At 43.4% G+C, this 19,660-nt stretch overlaps 1 pseudogene across 1 annotated transcript in view; it reads left to right on the top strand.

Annotated features, from left to right (window-relative positions):
• The window catches only part of LOC144514105 (scavenger receptor cysteine-rich type 1 protein M130-like), a 20,996-nt pseudogene extending 5,441 nt beyond the window's left edge, over positions 1–15,555 (top strand). Inside the window, exons 4-13 of the transcript XR_013501258.1 lie at positions 1–17; positions 3,276–3,590; positions 3,684–3,972; positions 6,401–6,715; positions 6,808–7,105; positions 9,186–9,500; positions 9,594–9,890; positions 10,992–11,324; positions 11,763–11,845; positions 11,950–15,555. The exon at positions 1–17 is cut by the window's left edge and continues 280 nt beyond it. The product of XR_013501258.1 is annotated as a scavenger receptor cysteine-rich type 1 protein M130-like (transcript). The remainder of the gene's footprint in view (positions 18–3,275; positions 3,591–3,683; positions 3,973–6,400; positions 6,716–6,807; positions 7,106–9,185; positions 9,501–9,593; positions 9,891–10,991; positions 11,325–11,762; positions 11,846–11,949) is intronic.
• The last annotated feature ends 4,105 nt before the right edge of the window (positions 15,556–19,660 follow it).

Here is a 19,660-nt window from a genome sequence, read left to right as displayed (position 1 = left end):
TCATCTCACCTGCTCAGGTAACCCCATCAAAGACATGAATGAATGAATGAATGAATGAATGAATGCTTTTATTTTGAACAACATACAAAAATACACAACAACAACTTAAAATAAAAGACACAAAGTATTTCACTGTAAAAAAGAAAAAGCAAAATAAATAAAAACTGTTGAATAAATGATTTAGTGTGAAAGAAAGTAGGAAGAATGTAAATACTGACAGAGTAGTGGGGGCATACGGTTGTTATACGTTAAGTTTCCCTTTAAATCATACCCCCTCTCTGTCCTGGAGCATTTTGTGAATGTTACCAGGAAGTTAATTATTTCTCTCTTTGTATTTTAAAGAGTAACTACAGTTTCTCAATCTGGACGATATGTTCCTGTTTTTCAGTGTTTCCCAAACATTAGGAAGATATTTGTGGGGGGGGGGTGTCGCCCTGTTTCTGACCGGGGGGGTTCACAATAACTCCTTCATTAATAATCTGTCTGTGTGTGTGTGTGTGTGTGTGTGTGTGTGTGTGTGTGTGTGTGTGTGTGTGTGTGTGTGTGTGTGTGTGTGTGTGTGTGTGTGTGTGTGTGTGTGTCTGTGTGTGTGTGTGTGTGTGTGTGTGTGTGTGTGTGTGTGTGTGTGTGTCTGTGTGTGTGTCTGTGTGTGTGTGTGTGTGTGTGTGTGTGTGTGTGTGTGTGTGTGTGTGTGCCGGTGTTGATTCTGTGGTGCACCCCCATGAATTAGTCTATGTGTGGAAACACTGTGTTTGTGTCTCAGTGACTGATGGGAACAACAATGTTTGACATTGGTCCAGCATTAAGAGAGATCTCTGCAGTCAGCAGCGGTGAAACAAGCTACAATGTTAGTTAATAGGACAACTGTTCAGCTTAAAAAGTGTGTTTCCTGTTGTAATTGCAATAGTTAAATAACTGGATTCTCTTAAGTGTCTTTTTTCAAATGTTCTAATGAAAGATTTGTGCAATTGAGAAATATAATTTTCTCTTTCACTTATGTTGTTATAATATATATATATATATATATATATATATATATATATATATATATATATATATATATATATATATATATATATATAGAAGAATATCCCACCCCAAATCCCAGAAAAAGTGTTTTTTTTCATAATATGGGCACTTTAATAAAAAAAAGTAGTCAAAAAAATGTTTGCATTTCAGACGGCCCGACACGAACACACACGCCTATCAACTCGATAAGAAAGCCGTGAAGTCTTTCAACTCAGGATAGGACTGAGATGAAAAGTTTAACTGACACATAACCGCGATCAGCTTCGTGTGTGCTCAGTATTAGAGGAGCACCAACGGTATCGGCGCCTATGACCAGCAGCCCGTCTGACCCAGAGGTGAACTGTCCCCGCTCCCACCCCCCCTTTCCCCTTCTCTCAACTTCTCTGTGCAGTGTGCACACGGCACCTTCTCAGCAAGCAGGGGCGCCAATTTGCCAAATCCCCACGGTGAAATGATAGATACTACACGGTGAAATGATAGATAATACACACGGTGAAATGATATACACACGGTGAAATGATAGATAATACACACGGTGAAATGATAGATAATACACGCGGTGAAATGATAGATAATACACGCGGTGAAATGATACATAATACACGCGGTGAAATGATACATAATACACACGGTGAAATGATAGATAATACACACGGTGAAATGATACATAATACACACGGTGAAATGATAGATAATACACGCGGTGAAATGATACATAATACACACGGTGAAATGATAGATAATACACACGGTGAAATGATAGATAGATAATACACACGGTGAAATGATACATAATACACACGGTGAAATGATAGATAATACACACGGTGAAATGATAGATAATACACACGGTGAAATGATAGATAATACACACGGTGAAATGATAGATAATACACACGGTGAAATGATAGATAATACACACGGTGAAATGATAGATAATACCGTAGAATAAGTGCTCATACCGCCCCCTTCTCCCGTGCCAAAAACCTCCACTGCCTACATTCTAGACTAGCGTGTGTGTGTCAGTGGTTTCCATTGGACTGATCTGTAAAGTTATCCAGGACAATGACATCCTGAAGTGTAGAGAAGTGGACTTGTTACTGGAAAACTTCAAACTGTCTGTCTGTTTGTCTGTTTGTCTGTCTGTCTTTCTGTCTATCTGACTGCCTGTCTCTGTGCCTGTCTGTCTGTCTGTCTTTCTGTCTGTCTGCCTGTCTGTCTGTCTTTCTCTCTGTCTGTCTGTCTGTCTATCTGTCTGTCTGTCTGTCTGTCTGTCTTCTGTCTGTCTCTCTGTCTGTCTGACTGTCTGTCTGTTTGTTTGTCTCTCTCTCTGCCTGCCTGTCTGTCTTCTATTTTTTAATTATTTTAAAGATCCCGTGTGGTCCAGATTATCAGTAGGTGCTAGATCACACCTGATACACGTGTCAACATCAACACACAGCATCCTGTTCAGGCGTCAACACTTCAGGCTTCCTGTCTGTCATTACAGCTGAAGACTGACTGTAATGGAGTATAGCGTCACTTTCTACCGTATAAATCACCAACAAGGACATCTAGACCAAAGACTACAGTCTTCAGGGGCCAGGGTGTAGTTGATGACTGCCACTTCCAGCACTACCTCAGGTTCAGATTTCCCTGTTTTGTAATTGTAATAAACAAATAAAATGTGAGTCCAAATAACAAGTTAATGATGCAGATTTGTAAGAAGTATGAATCCATTCTTCATCAGGTCTGTCTGCAAGATGACAAGCAAAATACTTCTAAAATGTTTGTTTTCTGAATGGAGTTTGGATGGATCAGAGCTATGCTAACATTGTAGCTGCTCCATCAACACAACAGACATATTATTTCAGAACTTCATAGGTAGTTTCACTCTTCCCAAAGAAAGCTCCTTTTGCATCTGCTGTCTGTAAATAATGAGGAGCTACAGACAGCTACAATCATCTGTTCCTCCATTTCTGCTTCAACAACGTGAGGACATCAGGAGGATCTAAACACTTTCAAGACACAGCGTCACACACATTTCTTACTCCAGTTCAAATATTTCAACTCACAAATACACGGCGCCGGCTTGGATGACAAAGATTTTGCGTCTTTTTCCGTATTTCTATTGACTTTGTATGTTGTCACGTCACCAAATTGCCACTTTACCCGGGCGGTGTGACCACGGTATGAAGATGAGTTCTGTTGTTAATGATGTCTGGTGTCTTTCTCTCTCTCTATTGTATCTTCTATCATCTCTCCAGACTCTGTCAGGCTGGTGAATGGGACCAGTCTGTGCTCAGGCAGACTGGAGGTGAAGACCAACCAGTCTATCCAGCGCTGGTCCTCAGTGTGTGAAGATGACTTTGACCAGCAGGATGCAGAGGTGGTCTGTAGGGAGCTTGGCTGTGGGGCTCCTTCAGTCCTCCAGGGGGCGCTCTATGGAGAAGTGGAGCCTCCAATGAGGACCAAAGAGTTCCAGTGTGGAGGCCATGAGTCTGCTCTCCTGGACTGTAGAAGCTCAGGCTCAGATAGAAACACCTGCTCACCTGGAAAAGCTGTTGGACTCACCTGCTCAGGTAGGAGAGGAGCTGCAGCTCTGATTTGGTTCATTTCTATTCTAATTAAACTCACTTTGTTCTTTTGCTGATGACTCTCTGATTTCTGTTCAGAGCCTGATGCTGTCAGGTTGGTGGGAGGAGCCAGTCGCTGTGCAGGATCCCTGGAGGTGAAACATAAAGGAGAATGGAGACCAGTGTATGATTACTCTGGCTGGACCCTGAAGACAGCAGCTGCTGCCTGAGAGAGTCATACTGTGGCTCTGCTGTTTCTGTAGAGAGAAAGAGTCCTCATTCAGATCTGTGTGGGGGATCAGGTCTGGCTGTGTTGAGTCTGGATCTGATCTGAGGGAGTGTGCTGCATCATCTTCCTCTTCCTCCTTCCTTCATCTCACCTGCTCAGGTAACCCCATCAAAGACATGAATGAATGAATGAATGAATGAATGAATGCTTTTATTTTGAACAACATAAAAAAATACACAACAACAACTTAAAATAAAAGACACAAAGTATTTCACTGTAAAAAAGAAAAAGCAAAATAAATAAAAACTGTTGAATAAATGATTTAGTGTGAAAGAAAGTAGGAAGAATGTAAATACTGACAGAGTAGTGGGGGCATACGGTTGTTATACGTTAAGTTTCCCTTTAAATCATAGCCCCCCCCCTCTCTGTCCTGGAGCATTTTGTGAATGTTACCAGGAAGTTAATTATTTCTCTCTTTGTACTTTAAAGGGTAACTACAGTTTCTCAACCTGGACCATATGTTCCTGTTTTTCAGTGTTTCCCAAACATTAGAAAGATATTTGTGGGGGGGGTCGCCCTGTTTCTGACCGGGGGGGTTCACAATAACTCCATCATTAATAATCTGTGTGTGTGTGTGTGTGTGTGTGTGTCAGACTGTGTATGTGTGTGTGTGTGTGTGTGTGTGTGTGTGTGTGTGTGTGTGTGTGTGTGTGTGTGTGTGTGTGTGTGTGTGTGTGTGTGTGTGTGTGTGTGTGTGTGTGTGTGCCGGTGTTGATTCTGTGGTGCACCCCCATGAATTAGTCTATGTGTGGAAACACTGTGTTTGTGTCTCAGTGACTGATGGGAACAACAATGTTTGACATTGGTCCAGCATTAAGAGAGATCTCTGCAGTCAGCAGCGGTGAAACAAGCTACAATGTTAGTTAATAGGACAACTGTTCAGCTTGTATTTACCTTCACAAACGTTCTGTTTTTACCGCTGACAGACTCAGATTAATATTCTAGGTGTCTGAAAACATTATGGAAAGGATTCATGTTCAAGAGTATGATCCTTTTTTTACACATAAAAACATCCACAAAATTGCTTCTGTAAACCCACCAGACTCCATGTAAATAAACAGTAATTTCATCATTGTAAAATACACCGCTTTTAAAGTCGAGAGAAACTAAATAAAACTATGAAAACCCGTTTTGGGTCGTCTTTCCACTTTTCCAACCATCACAACTCTAGTTTTGGTTGAAATAAACACAGAGTTTACAGATTTACATGTGAAAATAGTCTGGCTCTATACACGCTAAAAGTACTGTTTTTCTAAATGGAGTCTGGTGGGTTTAGTGTTAGCGACCTCAGAGCTGTTTCTGGTTTAACAGAAAGGTCTTAAAGAGGTTTTAAAGGTCTATCTCTGTAGGGATCCTTTCATAATGTTGTCAGACACTTAGAGTAATAATCTGAGTCTGACTAGAAGCTTCAAACTGTCTGTCTGTCTGTCTGGTTGTCTCTCTGTCTGTGTCTCTGCCTGTCTGTCTCTCTGTCTGTCTGTCTCTCTCTGTCTGTCTCTCTGTCTGTCTGTCTGTCTGTCTGTCTGTCTGTCTCTCTGTCTGTCTCTCTGTCTTTCTGTCTGACTGTCTGTCTGTTTGTCTGTTTGTCTTTCTGTCTATCTGTCTGCCTGTCTCTGTGCCTGTCTTTCTGTCTTTGATTTTTTAATTCTTTTAAAGATCCCGTGTGGTCCAGATTATCAGTAGATGCTAGATCACACCTGATACACGTGTCAACATCAACACACAGCATCCTGTTCAGGCGTCAACACTTCAGGCTTCCTGTCTGTCATTACAGCTGAAGACTGACTGTAATGGAGTATAGCGTCACTTTCTACCGTATAAATCACCAACAAGGACTTCTAGACCAAAGACTACAGTCTTCAGGGGCCAGGGTGTAGTTGATGACTGCCACTTCCAGCACTACCTGAGGTTCAGATTTCCCTGTTTTGTAATTGTAATAAACTAATAAAATGTGAGTCCAAATAACAAGTTAATGATGCAGATTTGTAAGAAGTATGAATCCATTCCTCATCAGGTCTGTCTGACGACAAGCAAACAACTTTTAAAATGTTTGTTTTCTGAATGGAGTTTGGATGGGTCAGAGCTATGCTAACATTGTAGCTGCTCCATCAACACAACAGACACATTATTTCAGAACTTCATAGGTAGTTTCACTCTTCCCAAAGAAATCTCCTTTTGCATCTGCTGTCTGTAAATAATGAGGAGCTACAGACAGCTACAATCATCTGTTCCTCCATTTCTGCTTCAACAACGTGAGGACCTCAGGAGGATCTAAACACTTTCAAGACACAGCGTCACACACCTTTCTTACTCCAGTTCAAATATTTCAACTCACAAATACACGGCGCCGGCTTGGATGACAAAGATTTTGCTTCTGTTTCTGTATTTCTATTGACTTTGTGTGTTGTCACGACACCAAATTGCCACTTTACCCGGGCGGTGTGACCACGGTATGAAGATGAGTTGTGTTGTTAATGATGTCTGGTGTCTTTCTCTCTCTCTATTGTATCTTCTATCATCTCTCCAGACTCTGTCAGGCTGGTGAATGGGACCAGTCTGTGCTCAGGCAGACTGGAGGTGAAGACCAACCAGTCTATCCAGCGCTGGTCCTCAGTGTGTGAAGATGACTTTGACCAGCAGGATGCAGAGGTGGTCTGTAGGGAGCTTGGCTGTGGGGCTCCTTCAGTCCTCCAGGGGGCGCTCTATGGAGAAGTGGAGCCTCCAATGAGGACCAAAGAGTTCCAGTGTGGAGGCCATGAGTCTGCTCTCCTGGACTGTAGAAGCTCAGGCTCAGATAGAAACACCTGCTCACCTGGAAAAGCTGTTGGACTCACCTGCTCAGGTAGGAGAGGAGCTGCAGCTCTGATTTGGTTCATTTCTGTTCTAATGAAACTCACTTGTTCTTTTGCTGATGACTCTCTGGTTTCTGTTCAGAGCCTGATGCTGTCAGGTTGGTGGGAGGAGCCAGTCGCTGTGCAGGATCACTGGAGGTGAAACATAACGGAGAATGGAGACCAGTGGATGATGATGGTTACTACTCTGACTGGACCCTGAAGGCAGCAGCTGCTGCCTGCAGAGAGTCAGACTGTGGCTCTGCTGTTTCTGTAGAGAGAAGAGTCCTCAGTCAGATCTGTGTGGAGGATCAGGTCTGGCTGTGTTGAGTCTGGATCTGCTCTGAGGGAGTGTGCTGAATCATCTTCCTCTTCCTCCTTCCTTCATCTCACCTGCTCAGGTAACCCCATCAAAGACATGAATGAATGAATGAATGAATGAATGATTGCTTTTATTTTGAACAACATACAAAAATACACAACAACAACTTAAAATAAAAGACACAAAGTATTTCACTGTAAAAAATAAAAAGCAAAATAAATAAAAACTGTTAAATAAATGATTTAGTGTGAAAGAAAGTAGGAAGAATGTAAATACTGACAGAGTAGTGGGGGCATACGGTTGTTATACGTTAAGTTTCCCTTTAAATCATACCCCCCCTCTGTCCTGGAGCATTTTGTGAATGTTACCAGGAAGTTAATTATTTCTCTCTTTGTACTTTAAAGGGTAACTACAGTTTCTCAACCTGGACCATATGTTCCTGTTTTTCAGTGTTTCCCAAACATTAGAAAGATATTTGTGGGGGGGGGGGTCGCCCTGTTTCTGACAGGGGGGGTTCACAATAACTCCTTCATTAATAATCTGTCTGTGTGTGTGTGTGTGTGTGTGTGTGTGTGTGTGTGTGTGTGTGTGTGTGTGTGTGTGTGTGTGTGTGTGTGTGTCTGTGTGTGTGTGTGTGTGTGTCTGTGTGTGTCTGTGTCTGTGTGTCTGTGTGTGTGTGTGTGTGTGTGTGTGTGTGTCTGTGTGTCGTGTGTGTGTGTCTCTGTGTGTGTGTGTGTGTGTGTGTCTGTGTGTGTGTGTGTGTGTGTGTGTGTCTGTGTGTGTGTGTGTGTGTCTGTGTCGTGTGTGTGTGTGTGTGTGTGTGTGTGTCTGTGTGTGTGTGTGTGTGTGTGTCTGTTTGTGTGTGTGTGTCTGTGTGTCTGTGTGTGTCTGTCTGTCTGTGTGTCTGTCTGTGTCTGTCTGTCTGTCTCTTTCTGTCTTTCTCTCTGTCTGTCTGGTTGTCTCTCTGTCTGTGTCTATGCCTGTCTGTCTCTCTGTCTGTCTCTCTGCCTGTCTGTCTCTCTGTCTGTCTGTCTGTCTCTCTGTCTGTCTCTCTGCCTGTCTCTCTGCCTGTCTGTCTCTCTGTCTGTCTCTCTCTGTCTGTCTGTCTGTCTTTCTGTCTGACTGTGTGTCTGTCTGTCTTTCTGTCTTTCTTTCTGTCCGTCTTTCTGTCTGTCTGTCTGTCTGCCTGTCTCTGTGCCTGTCTGTCTGTCTGTCTTTCTGTCTGTCTGTCTGCCTGTCTCTGTGCCTGTCTGTCTGTCTTTGATTTTTTAATTCTTTTAAAGATCCCGTGTGGTCCAGATTATCAGTAGATGCTAGATCACACCTGATACACGTGTCAACATCAACACACAGCATCCTGTTCAGGCGTCAACACTTCAGGCTTCCTGTCTGTCATTACAGCTGAAGACTGACTGTAATGGAGTATAGCGTCACTTTCTACCGTATAAATCACCAACAAGGACATCTAGACCAAAGACTACAGTCTTCAGGGGCCAGGGTGTAGTTGATGACTGCCACTTCCAGCACTACCTGAGGTTCAGATTTCCCTGTTTTGTAATTGTAATAAACAAATAAAATGTGAGTCCAAATAACAAGTTAATGATGCAGATTTGTAATAAGTATGAATCCATTCTTCATCAGGTCTGTCTGCAAGACGACAAGCAAACAACTTTTAAAATGTTTGTTTTCTGAATGGAGTTTGGATGGATCAGAGCTATGCTAACATTGTAGCTGCTCCATCAACACAACAGACACATTATTTCAGAACTTCATAGGTAGTTTCACTCTTCCCAAAGAAAGCTCCTTTTGCATCTGCTGTCTGTAAATAATGAGGAGCTACAGACAGCTACAATCATCTGTTCCTCCATTTCTGCTTCAACAACGTGAGGACCTCAGGAGGATCTAAACACTTTCAAGACACAGCGTCACACACATTTCTTACTCCAGTTCAAATATTTCAACTCACAAATACACGGCGCCGGCTTAAATGACAAAGATTTTGCTTCTGTTTCTGTATTTCTATTGACTTTGTGTGTTGTCACGACACCAAATTCCCACTTTATCCGGGCGGTGTGACCACGGTATGAAGATGAGTTGTGTTATTAATGATGTCTGGTGTCTTTTCTCTCTCTCTATTGTATCTTCTATCATCTCTCCAGACTCTGTCAGGCTGGTGGATGGAACCAGTCTGTGCTCAGGCAGACTGGAGGTGAAGACCAACCAGTCTATCCAGCGCTGGTCCTCAGTGTGTGAAGATGACTTTGACCAGCAGGATGCAGAGGTGGTCTGTAGGGAACTTGGCTGTGGGGCTCCTTCAGTCCTCCAGGGGGCGCTCTATGGAGAAGTGGAGCCTCCAATGAGGACCAAAGAGTTCCAGTGTGGAGGCCATGAGTCTGCTCTCCTGGACTGTAGAAGCTCAGGCTCAGATAGAAACACCTGCTCACCTGGAAAAGCTGTTGGACTCACCTGCTCAGGTAGGAGAGGAGCTGCAGCTCTGATTTGGTTCATTTCTGTTCTAATGAAACTCACTTTGTTCTTTTGCTGATGACTCTCTGGTTTCTGTTCAGAGCCTGATGCTGTCAGGTTGGTGGGAGGAGCCAGTCGCTGTGCAGGATCCCTGGAGGTGAAACATAACGGAGAATGGAGACCAGTGGATGATGGTTACTCTGGCTGGACCCTGAAGACAGCAGCTGCTGCCTGCAGAGAGTCAGACTGTGGCTCTGCTGTTTCTGTAGTAGAGAGAGAAGAGTCCTCAGTCAGATCTGTGTGGAGGATCAGGTCTGACTGTGTTGAGTCTGGATCTGCTCTGAGGGAGTGTGCTGCATCATCTTCCTCTTCCTCCTTCCTTCATCTCACCTGCTCAGGTAACCCCATCAAAGACATGAATGAATGAATGAATGAATGCTTTTATTTTGAACAACATACAAAAAATACACAACAACAACTTAAAATAAAAGACACAAAGTATTTCACTGTAAAAAAGAAAAAGCAAAATAAATAAAAACTGTTGAATAAATGATTTAGTGTGAAAGAAAGTAGGAAGAATGTAAATACTGACAGAGTAGTGGGGGCATATGGTTGTTATACGTTAAGTTTCCCTTTAAATCATAGCCCCCCCCCTCTCTGTCCTGGAGCATTTTGTGAATGTTACCAGGAAGTTAATTATTTCTCTCTTTGTACTTTAAAGGGTAACTACAGTTTCTCAACCTGGACCATATGTTCCTGTTTTTCAGTGTTTCCCAAACATTAGAAAGATATTTGTGGGGGGGGGGGTCGCCCTGTTTCTGACCGGAGGGTTCACAATAATTCCTTCATTAATAATCTGTCTCTGTGTGTCTGTGTGTGTGTGTGTGTGTGTCTCTGTCTGTGTGTCTGTGTGTGTGTGTCTGTGTCTCAGTGTGTGTGTCTGTGTCTCTGTGTGTGTGTGTGTGTGTGTGTGTGTGTGTGTGTGTGTGTGTGTGTGTGTGTGTGTGTGTGTGTGTGTGTGTGTGTGTGTGTGTGTGTGTGTGTGTTTGTGTGTGTGTGTGTGTGTGTGTGTGTGTGTGTGTGTAAAGTCGAGAGAAACTAAATAAAACTATGAAAACCCGTTTTGGGTCGTCTTTCCACTTTTCCAACCATCACAACTCTAGTTTTGGTTGAAATAAACACATAGTTTACAGATTTCCATGTGAAAATAGTCTGGCTCTATACACGCTAAAAGTACTGTTTTTCTAAATGGAGTCTGGTGGGTTTAGTGTTAGCGACCTCAGAGCTGTTTCTGGTTTAACAGAAAGGTCTTAAAGAGGTTTTAAAGGTCTATCTCTGTAGGGATCCTTTCATAATGTTGTCAGACACCTAGAATATTAATCTGAGTCTGACTAGAAGCTTCAAACTGTCTTTCTGTCTGTCTGCCTACTTGTCCATCTGTCTACCTGTCTGTCTTTCTGCCTGTCTTTATGTCTGTCTGTCTGTCTCTGTGTTTACAGACCTGCTGCTTCAGCCCAACATCTCTGTGTCCTCCTCCATGGTCGGCGTCTCTGAGGACGACCAGCAGGAGGGGTTCCAGGTGTTCAGGGGCTCCAACTTCACCATCAGCTGCTCCATCCAGCCACAGTACCCAGGAGGCTCCTTCCAGCTCACCTTCACCTCCTCCTCCTCAGCACACAACTACACCCAGCCAGCTGTCAATCACTCTGCCCACTTCCTGTTTCCTGCTGCAGAGCCCGCCCACCAAGGAAGCTACAGCTGTGTTTATCACCTCTATGTTTTCTCTCATAACTTCTCCTCTGAGAGCCATGTGCTCTCTCTCAGCGTCATGGGTAAGCTGACTGTTTACAGGATTGGAGAAGATGATTGGTCCAAACTGAGAGAAAATGATCAGCTGACAACATGTTTCTGGACTGACTCTGTGACGACTGTCATCGTGTTACACATGTCAGATAGTAACCAAACTCATACAAAGTGTAACAATGGTAACAGCTAACAATTAACTGAAGGACAGAGCATGTTAGGTTACGAGGATAACTCTGGTTCTCTGAGAACTGAGCGAGGTGTTTCACTATGAGAATCACCTTCTGATGTGACCAATCACAAAGCTCTGACCATGGGATGATATCAAGTATATATGAAGTGTACTGAGTGTGAGAGTTAAGTGTCCATGTTGAAGTGATTTTAGATTTCAGGTCAGTTTGTGTTTAATGGGAGCTGTTGGACTCATGATGTTGTGTGATGTGTTGACTGTCCATGTGTTCCATCAGATCCGAGGCCTTTAATCATCAGAGCGATCCTCCTGCCGCTGATTCTGCTGGTGGAGAACATTGTCCTTTACTTCTACTGTAGGGTACGGACACTCTCCCTCTCTGTTTCCACCACTGGCTGCGTTTGTTAAACTGAAGAGAGCAGTGATGCAGGAAGTCACATCTGTGTGCTGTCATGTCTCTCCAGGCCAACAGGAGGCAGCTGCCGTACAGACAGAACAACATTGATCCGGATTATTATAACCTGGGTGTCCCTGCAGCTGAAGGAGGGCCGACTGAAGAGGAAGGAGCTCAGGGAGCAGACTAGCACCTCCAAGGAGCTCATGGAGGTTAAGCATGTATGCACCTTTTTATCCCCCACTTGGAATAATTCCAACTTATTTACCCTTACAAAACTTCAATTCATTTTGAATGGCACATGCTGGTTACTTGTGTAAAAAATCCGGGGTCTCTGGGGCCAATCTGTGAGGAAAAATGAGTTTTAAACAGTACATTTCACTGACAAGCATTATTCTTCCCAAATGTCCAGAACCTGTTTTAGGGACCCGGTAGGGGTCCTTAGGATGGACCCAGGACCACCAGAATTGGGTCATATATTGTACAGAACTCCTTGATTTGGAAAAAGGTACCAACTCATTTTTCAATATTTTTATTTTTGCTGAAACCCCCCCTGGTATTCCCAAAATTTGTAAAGAGTTTTGCCATTTGCAATTAAAAAGTAACTTGTTCTTTTCAACCTGGACCCAATTTTTGTTTTAGTGTCTAAGTGACTGATGGGAACAACAATGTTTGACATTGGTCCAGCATTAAGAGAGATCTCTGCAGTCAGCAGCGGTGAAACAAGCTACAATGTTAGTTAATAGGACAACTGTTCAGCTTGTATTTACCTTCACAAACGTTCTGTTTTTACCGCTGACAGACTCAGATTAATATTCTAGGTGTCTGACAACATTATGGAAAGGATTCATGTTAAATAGTACGATCCTTTTCTTACACATAAAAACATCCACGAAATTGCGATCTCTAAACCCACCAGACTCCATGTAAATAAACAATAATTTCATAATCGTAAAATACACTTCATTCAAAGTCGAAAAGCCGTTTTGGTTGAAATGAACACATAGTTTACAGATTTAAATGTGAAAATAGTCTGGCTCTATACACGCTAAAAGTACTGTTTTTCTAAATGGAGTCTGGTGGGTTTAGTGTTAGCGACCTCAGAGCTGTTTCTGGTTTAACAGAAAGGTCTTAAAGAGGTTTTAAAGGTCTATCTCTGTAGGGATCCTTTCATAATGTTGTCAGACACCTAGAATATTAATCTGAGTCTGTCAGCGGTAAAAACAGAACGTTTGTGAAGGTAAATACAAGCTGAACAGTTGTCCTATTAACTAACATTGTAGCTTGTTTCTCCGCTGACGACCGCTGAGATCTTGCTCAACCCTCTGAAACCCAAACCACTTTTGAGAGTGTTTTGCTCCTGTCTAATTATTACTCACTGTGAGCTCTTTTTGCAAGTTTTGCATCTCAAATTAACAAGCACAACCATGACCAGAAGTAGGAATAATCATAAATGTGTTTGGAGCAGTATAACAAAGTTATAATGGCATAAACATAAACAAAAAGGAAAAACACAAGTTGCAATGACTTGATAATCTTTTAATCTGTTGAAACCGATAATAACCCATTTCCCTAATATATATATATATGTGTGTGTGTGTGTGTGTAAAGATCTAAGACTTTTTCTATGTACACAAAAGGCTTATTTCTCTCAAATATCTTTATCAAATGTGTCTAAATCTGTGTTAGTGAGCACTTCTCCTCTGCCGAGATAATCCATCCACCTCACAGGTGTAGCATATCAAGATGCTAAATTACACAGCATGATTATCGCACAGGTGTGCCTTAGGCTGGCCACAATAAAAGGCCACTCTAAAATGTGCAGTTTTAGGGTATTGGGGGGGTCCGGGAGGGGTGTCCGAAAACCAGTCAGTATCTGGTGTTAGGGTTAGGGTTCATCTGTGAAGAGAACACCTCTCCAAAGTGCCAGATGCCATCGAATGTGAGCATTTGTCCACTCAAGTCAGTTACGATGAACTGCAGTCAGGTCGAGAGAGAGAGAGAGAGAGAGGGATGAACCCTAACCCTAACCAGAGGCTGTTTTCACACAAATTCCATCTCATTTCATGTTCAGGAATTTACTTATTGTGTAATGATGGATTTTGCTTACTTTTGTAATTAATGCTTTTTCCTATTTCATAAAATCCAGTTGAGCCCAAAGATTTGCGACAAAGCGAAAATTGCAGTAAATGTTGAATGTTTTCAACAAGCAATAGAGAAGTCAGCTGGTGGAGTCTCCAGAGGCTGGTTTTAGACCGTCAGAGTTTTAGACGGAGGCTCAACGAGCGCCGTGAGCACGGTATGTGGTGGGGCGAGCTAGAGAGAGACTGAAGAGAGAAGAGCAGCGTTAGAACAAAGCAGAGAATCAGAGAAATAAAACATAGTTTTCTCTGTTTCATCTCTACTAGAAATGCAGCTGTAGCAAGTATCTCACTATCACTCTCCTCATTCATATCTTAAGAAGCTACAAATGATATCCTAAAGCCTGACGTTAGAGCAGAAGTCCAGAGAGTGGTTTCTATGGAGATGATGCAGCGTCTCGTCTCATTGGTGGAAACTGGCAGCTTTCAGAACGCTGCAGACCGGAGACTCTCAGGGAGACTAAAGTTTACTCTCATCTCGTCCTCAATCTTTGGTCTGAACTGGACTTTACAATTGTTTGTTTTTGTATTTCAGGAATTTACATATTGTGTAATGATGGAATTTTTTTAATGAATGGTTTTCTTATTTTATAACAATTGTGTTGATATTTGTTGTCAGGATTTAGATTATTTCTGTAGTTATGCATTTTGATTAATGATGTGCTTAAAGCAACATTGTGTAACATTTGTATTCTCTGTAAGTTACACAGTGTGAGATCAGGCGATCAGATGCAGAGGGGAAATGACTGAGACAACTTTCTCCCTGTTGCAGTTAGATTTTTGATTAAGTAATGAATGAAAGAGATATTTAGTTGATTTGAAGTTAGCTCTGTGTCATGGCAGTGTGTGCAGATGAACACTGTTTGACTTCCCTTCGGGGCAGAAATCCTCTCGAGCAGAGCAGCGAAAGGTCCGCTGAGATCGGGTCATTTCTCATCTCGTTTCTCATCTGATCTCGGCAGACCTCCGATGCTCAAAGAAACAACAACTAAAAGTAAACGCACTCCTAAATTCTGCAGATTCTGTTTGGGTCTGATTATTATTATTAGACATGTTTAACTGGTATCTTTCAGAGCGGAGCATCGCTAGTTTCAAGTCGTCTCCTCCAGAATACTTGGTCAGAAATGGGCTTTACAAATGGTTGTTGTTGTTGTTGTTTGTAACAGGATTTTTACCTATATTGTAACAATGGATTTTGCTTATTTTTGTAATGAATGAATTTTCTTATTTTGTAACAATTGTGCTTTTTTTAGGGATCAGGATGTTTGCTAATTTCTGTAGTTAATCATTTTGATTAATGTTGTCCAACAGCATTGCGTAACATTGGTATTTTCAGTGATATAATGCCAGAATTACAGTCATCTCTTTATTCTTTTCTTATTTTTAGCTTCTTTATTTCATTGTTTCTATTTGTAAGTTGAAACAAGTGTACTTGTTAATGCATCTGCGTCTTGTTATTTGTTTGTATTGATTTCTTAATGTGTGGAATTATAAGTGACACCAAAAAAATGAATAAAATCATCCGAAAATCCAAACATTATTATTTGAATCGGCTGTTTTTTCTGTGTTGTCAGACTTCAGCTAAGAAGAAGCCGAGTGTTTTAAGACAAAGCCTCCAATTAACATCAGAAACCATCAATAGTAAATACGGAGGAATAAAGTTAACTTTTGTGTTGACTGACGAGATGCATGGATGGCTTCAGACAGACATTTCTTCCCTGATGTCTCAGTGTCAGCAGAACCATTCTTCCTCATTAAGACAGCAACAGAGACAATACATGACTCAGCTGGATGGAAAAACTGTCCCGTCGTTTGTTATTGGAGTAAACTGTTGAAGTAGGAGGCCTGTAGTTCTGTTATTGTAGTAAACTGTTGAAGTAGGAGGCCTGTAGTTCTGTTATTGTAGTAAACTGTTGAAGTAGGAGGCCTGTAGTTCTGTTATTGTAGTAAACTGTTGAAGTAGGAGGCCTGTAGTTATTGTAGTAAACTGTTGAAGTAGGAGGCCTGTAGTTCTGTTATTGTAGTAAACTGTTGAAGTAGGAGGCCTGTAGTTCTGTTTCAGAAAGAGAGGTAACTTCACCTCAGACTCAGTTGAACCTAACCTGGTCGGGAGCAGGTTTTCTTCAATAAACCTCGAGTTTCTCTCAGTCTCCTCCCTCTGATACAGAGCTCTTTCATTTCTTCATTCATTTCATTCAGTCTGTATCAGGTGCATTTTGGTTTATTATCTATGTTAGGCAGATTATAAAACATTTTTGTTCCGAACATGGCATGTCCTTTTGTCGATGATCCCGTTGAAAAAGAAGCTGTATTACTTTGCAGAGAGTTAAACATACATCGGAAGATGATATTGAGGCCCGACTAGATGTATTTTCACCAGAGGGCAGCGCAGGCATTTAAGAGGCTCCGAAATGAGAAATGGGCTGTCATTCGAGTCCAGTAGATACCTGTCGATTAGGAACTGGGGCCATATTAGCACCGGGTTTCAGTACCCATCCCTACGGGCACCACCATCTTCCTCATTTACGTAACCGCCCACTATACCAGTGGTACAGACTGATATGGCCAAAATGTAGCATGCAGTATGTAAACAAAGGCCAAACCTGCTGTATGCCAGAAATACACGCATGCACTGATTTGAAAATCTACAGTATACATCGGACCAGTCTACCTAGCATACTATGGTACTAATGAATCCCACAATGCAAAGCGCTGGAACAGACACACTGTTTCATCACTAAATCCACTTCTGAGATTTTTGTAGGCAAGAAATAAACTGTAGGTTCTGAATGTGGGCAGTTTTAGGAAAACTGATGGACTGTTAGAGACCAAAGTCTGGGCACTGTCTCTGGTCTCTGGGGCCAACGCAGAGCAAGGTGTTCTGGGTAACTCTGTCAGAAGGCGGGCTCAAGACAGAGATAAAACCAAACGTAAAAACACGATGTAACGTAAGACGAGTTTAAAAGAGACAAATGTTTACGTATCCGAGCGACCACCTGCAGCCCGTTTGAAGAAAGCTACAAACTGACAATTGTGGAAGGAATCTTTTTAATGAAAGACTGACACACAAACTGAGACTTCAAGAAACACAACTGGACCCTATACAAGACTCCCAATGATGACCCTGGACCAGAACAATAGGTAACAGAGACATTACTCTCAATCCCAAGCACATTACTTCTGTTTTCTTTGCTGGTATTTCTGAGTTTGTTGTTTCATTTAATGTCAATAAAGACTTAAGTGAAAATAAAGAAAAAGCGACCAAAAAATGGACAAAAAAGTTGTAAGCCCGAAAATAATAATTCCACCTTAAGTGTTTGTCAGAAATAATAATAATAATAATAATAACCATAATAATCATAATAATAATGTAAATATGAACAATAATAATCATAAAAATAATAACCATAATAATAATAATATTAACCATAATAATAATAACCATAATAATAATAACCATAATAATAATGTCTTCTCCGGGAACCATCACCTTATTGTTTTGGAGAGGTTTGTGTGTCCCTATGAACCTGAGGGCTGTGTTGTCTGGAGCTTTGTGCTCCTGGTAGGGTCTCCCAAGGCAAAGTGGTCTCAGGTGAGGGGCCAGACAAGGAATGGTTCAAAAATCCTATGAAAAATCGAGGAAGGGATGAAGTGACCCTGCCCGGAGGAAGCCCGGGGCCCCCCGTCTGGAGCCAGGCCCAGATGGAGGGCTCGTCAGCGGCGTCTGGTGGCCGGGTTTGTCACGGGAGCCCGGCCGGGCACAGCCCGAAAAAAGCTACGTGGCGGACATCTCTCCATCCCATGGGCCCAACACCTGTGGGAGGAACCGCTGGGGTCGGGTGCGCTGCCACATGGGTGGCAGTGAAGGTCAGGGGCCTCGACGGACCAGACCCGGGCAGCAGAGGCTGGCTCTGGGGGACGTGGAATGTCACCTCTCTGTGGGGGAAGGAGCCGGAACTTGTGCGGGAGGTGGAGCGCTACCGGTTAGATCTGGTGGGGCTTACCTCTACGCACAGTCTTGGTTCTGGAACCATACTCCTGGATAGGGGTTGGACTCTTTTCTTCTCCGGAGTTGCCCAGGGTGTGAGGCGCCCGGGCGGGTGTGGGGATACTCACAAGCCCCCGGCTGGCGCCGCTACGTTGGAGTTTAACCCGGTGGGCGAGAGGGTCGCCTCCCTACGCCTGCGGGTTGTGGGGGGAAAAACTCTGACTGTTGTTTGTGCATATGCACCAAACAAGAGTTCAGAGTATTCGGCCTTCTTGGAGACCTTGAGTGGAGTCCTGCATGGGGCTCCAGTCGGGGACTCCATAGTTCTGCTGGGGGGACTTCAACGCGCACGTGGGTAATGATGGAGACACATGGAGAGCGTGATTGGGAGGAACGGCCTCCCTGATCTAAACCAGAGTGGTTGTTTGTTGTTGGACTTCTGTGCTAGTCATGGATTGTCTATAACTTGAACACCATGTTCGAACATAGGGATGCTCATAAGTGTACTTGGTACCAGAGCACCCTAGGCCAAAGGTCAATGATCGATTTTATAATCGTTTCATCTGATCTGAGGCCATATGTTTTGGACACTCGGGTGAAGAGGGGCGGAGCTGTCAACCGATCACCATCTGGTGGTGAGTTGGGTCAGGGGGTGGGGGAAGACTCTGGACAGACCTGGTAAGCCCAAAGCGGGTAGTGCGGGTAAAGTGGGAACGTCTGGAGGAGGCCCCTGTCCGACAGACTTTCAACTCACACCTCCGGCGGAGCTTTTCGTGCATCCCTGTGGAGGCTGGGGGGCATTGAACCCTGAGTGGACAATGTTCAAAGTTTCCATTGCTGAAGCTGCGGTGAGGAGCTGTGGTCTTAGGGTCTTAGGTGCCTCAAGGGGCGGTAACCCACGAACACCGTGGTGGACACCGGTGGTCAGGGAAGCCGTCCGACTGAAGAAGAGTCTTTCCGGGATATGTTATCCCAGGCGACTCCGGAGGCAGTTGCAAGGTACCGAAGGGCCCGAAGGGCTGCAGCCTCTGCCGTGAAAGAGGCAAAGCAGCGTGTGTGGGAGAAGTTCGGAGAAGACATGGAGAAGGACTTTCGGTCGGCACCAAGGTACTTCTGGAAAACCGTTCGCCACCTCAGGAGGGAAGCGGGGAACCATCCAAGCTGTGTACAGTAAGGATGGGGACGCTGTTGACCTCAACTGAGGAGGTAATAGAGGGCGGTGGAAGGAGCACTTTGAGGAACTCCTAAATCCGACTAATCGCCCTCTATGGTAGAGGCAGAGCTGGAGGATGAGGGGGATTGGCATCAATTTCCCTGGTGGAGGTTGCTGAGGTAGTTAAACAACTCCACAGTGGCAAAGCCCCAGGAATTGATGAGATCCGTCCAGAAATGCTTAAAGCTCTGGGTGTGGAGGGGTTGTCTTGGTTGACACGCCTCTTCAACATTGCGTGGAAGTCTGGGACGGTGCCTAAGGAGTGGCAGACCGGGGTGGTGGTTCCCCTTTTTAAAAGGGGGACCAGAGGGTGTGTGCCAATTACAGGGGTATCACACTTCTCAGCCTCCCCGGTAAAGTCTACTCCAAGGTGCTGGAAAGGAGGGTTCGGTCGATAGTCGAATCTCAGGTTGAAGAGGAACAATGCGGATTCCGTCCT

The sequence above is a fragment of the Sander vitreus genome, unplaced genomic scaffold (genome assembly GCF_031162955.1).
Source record: "Sander vitreus isolate 19-12246 unplaced genomic scaffold, sanVit1 ctg450_0, whole genome shotgun sequence".
Taxonomy (NCBI): Eukaryota; Metazoa; Chordata; class Actinopteri; order Perciformes; family Percidae; genus Sander; species Sander vitreus.
Note: the sequence above shows the minus strand (reverse complement) of the source record. Positions and strands in the feature narration are given on the sequence as shown.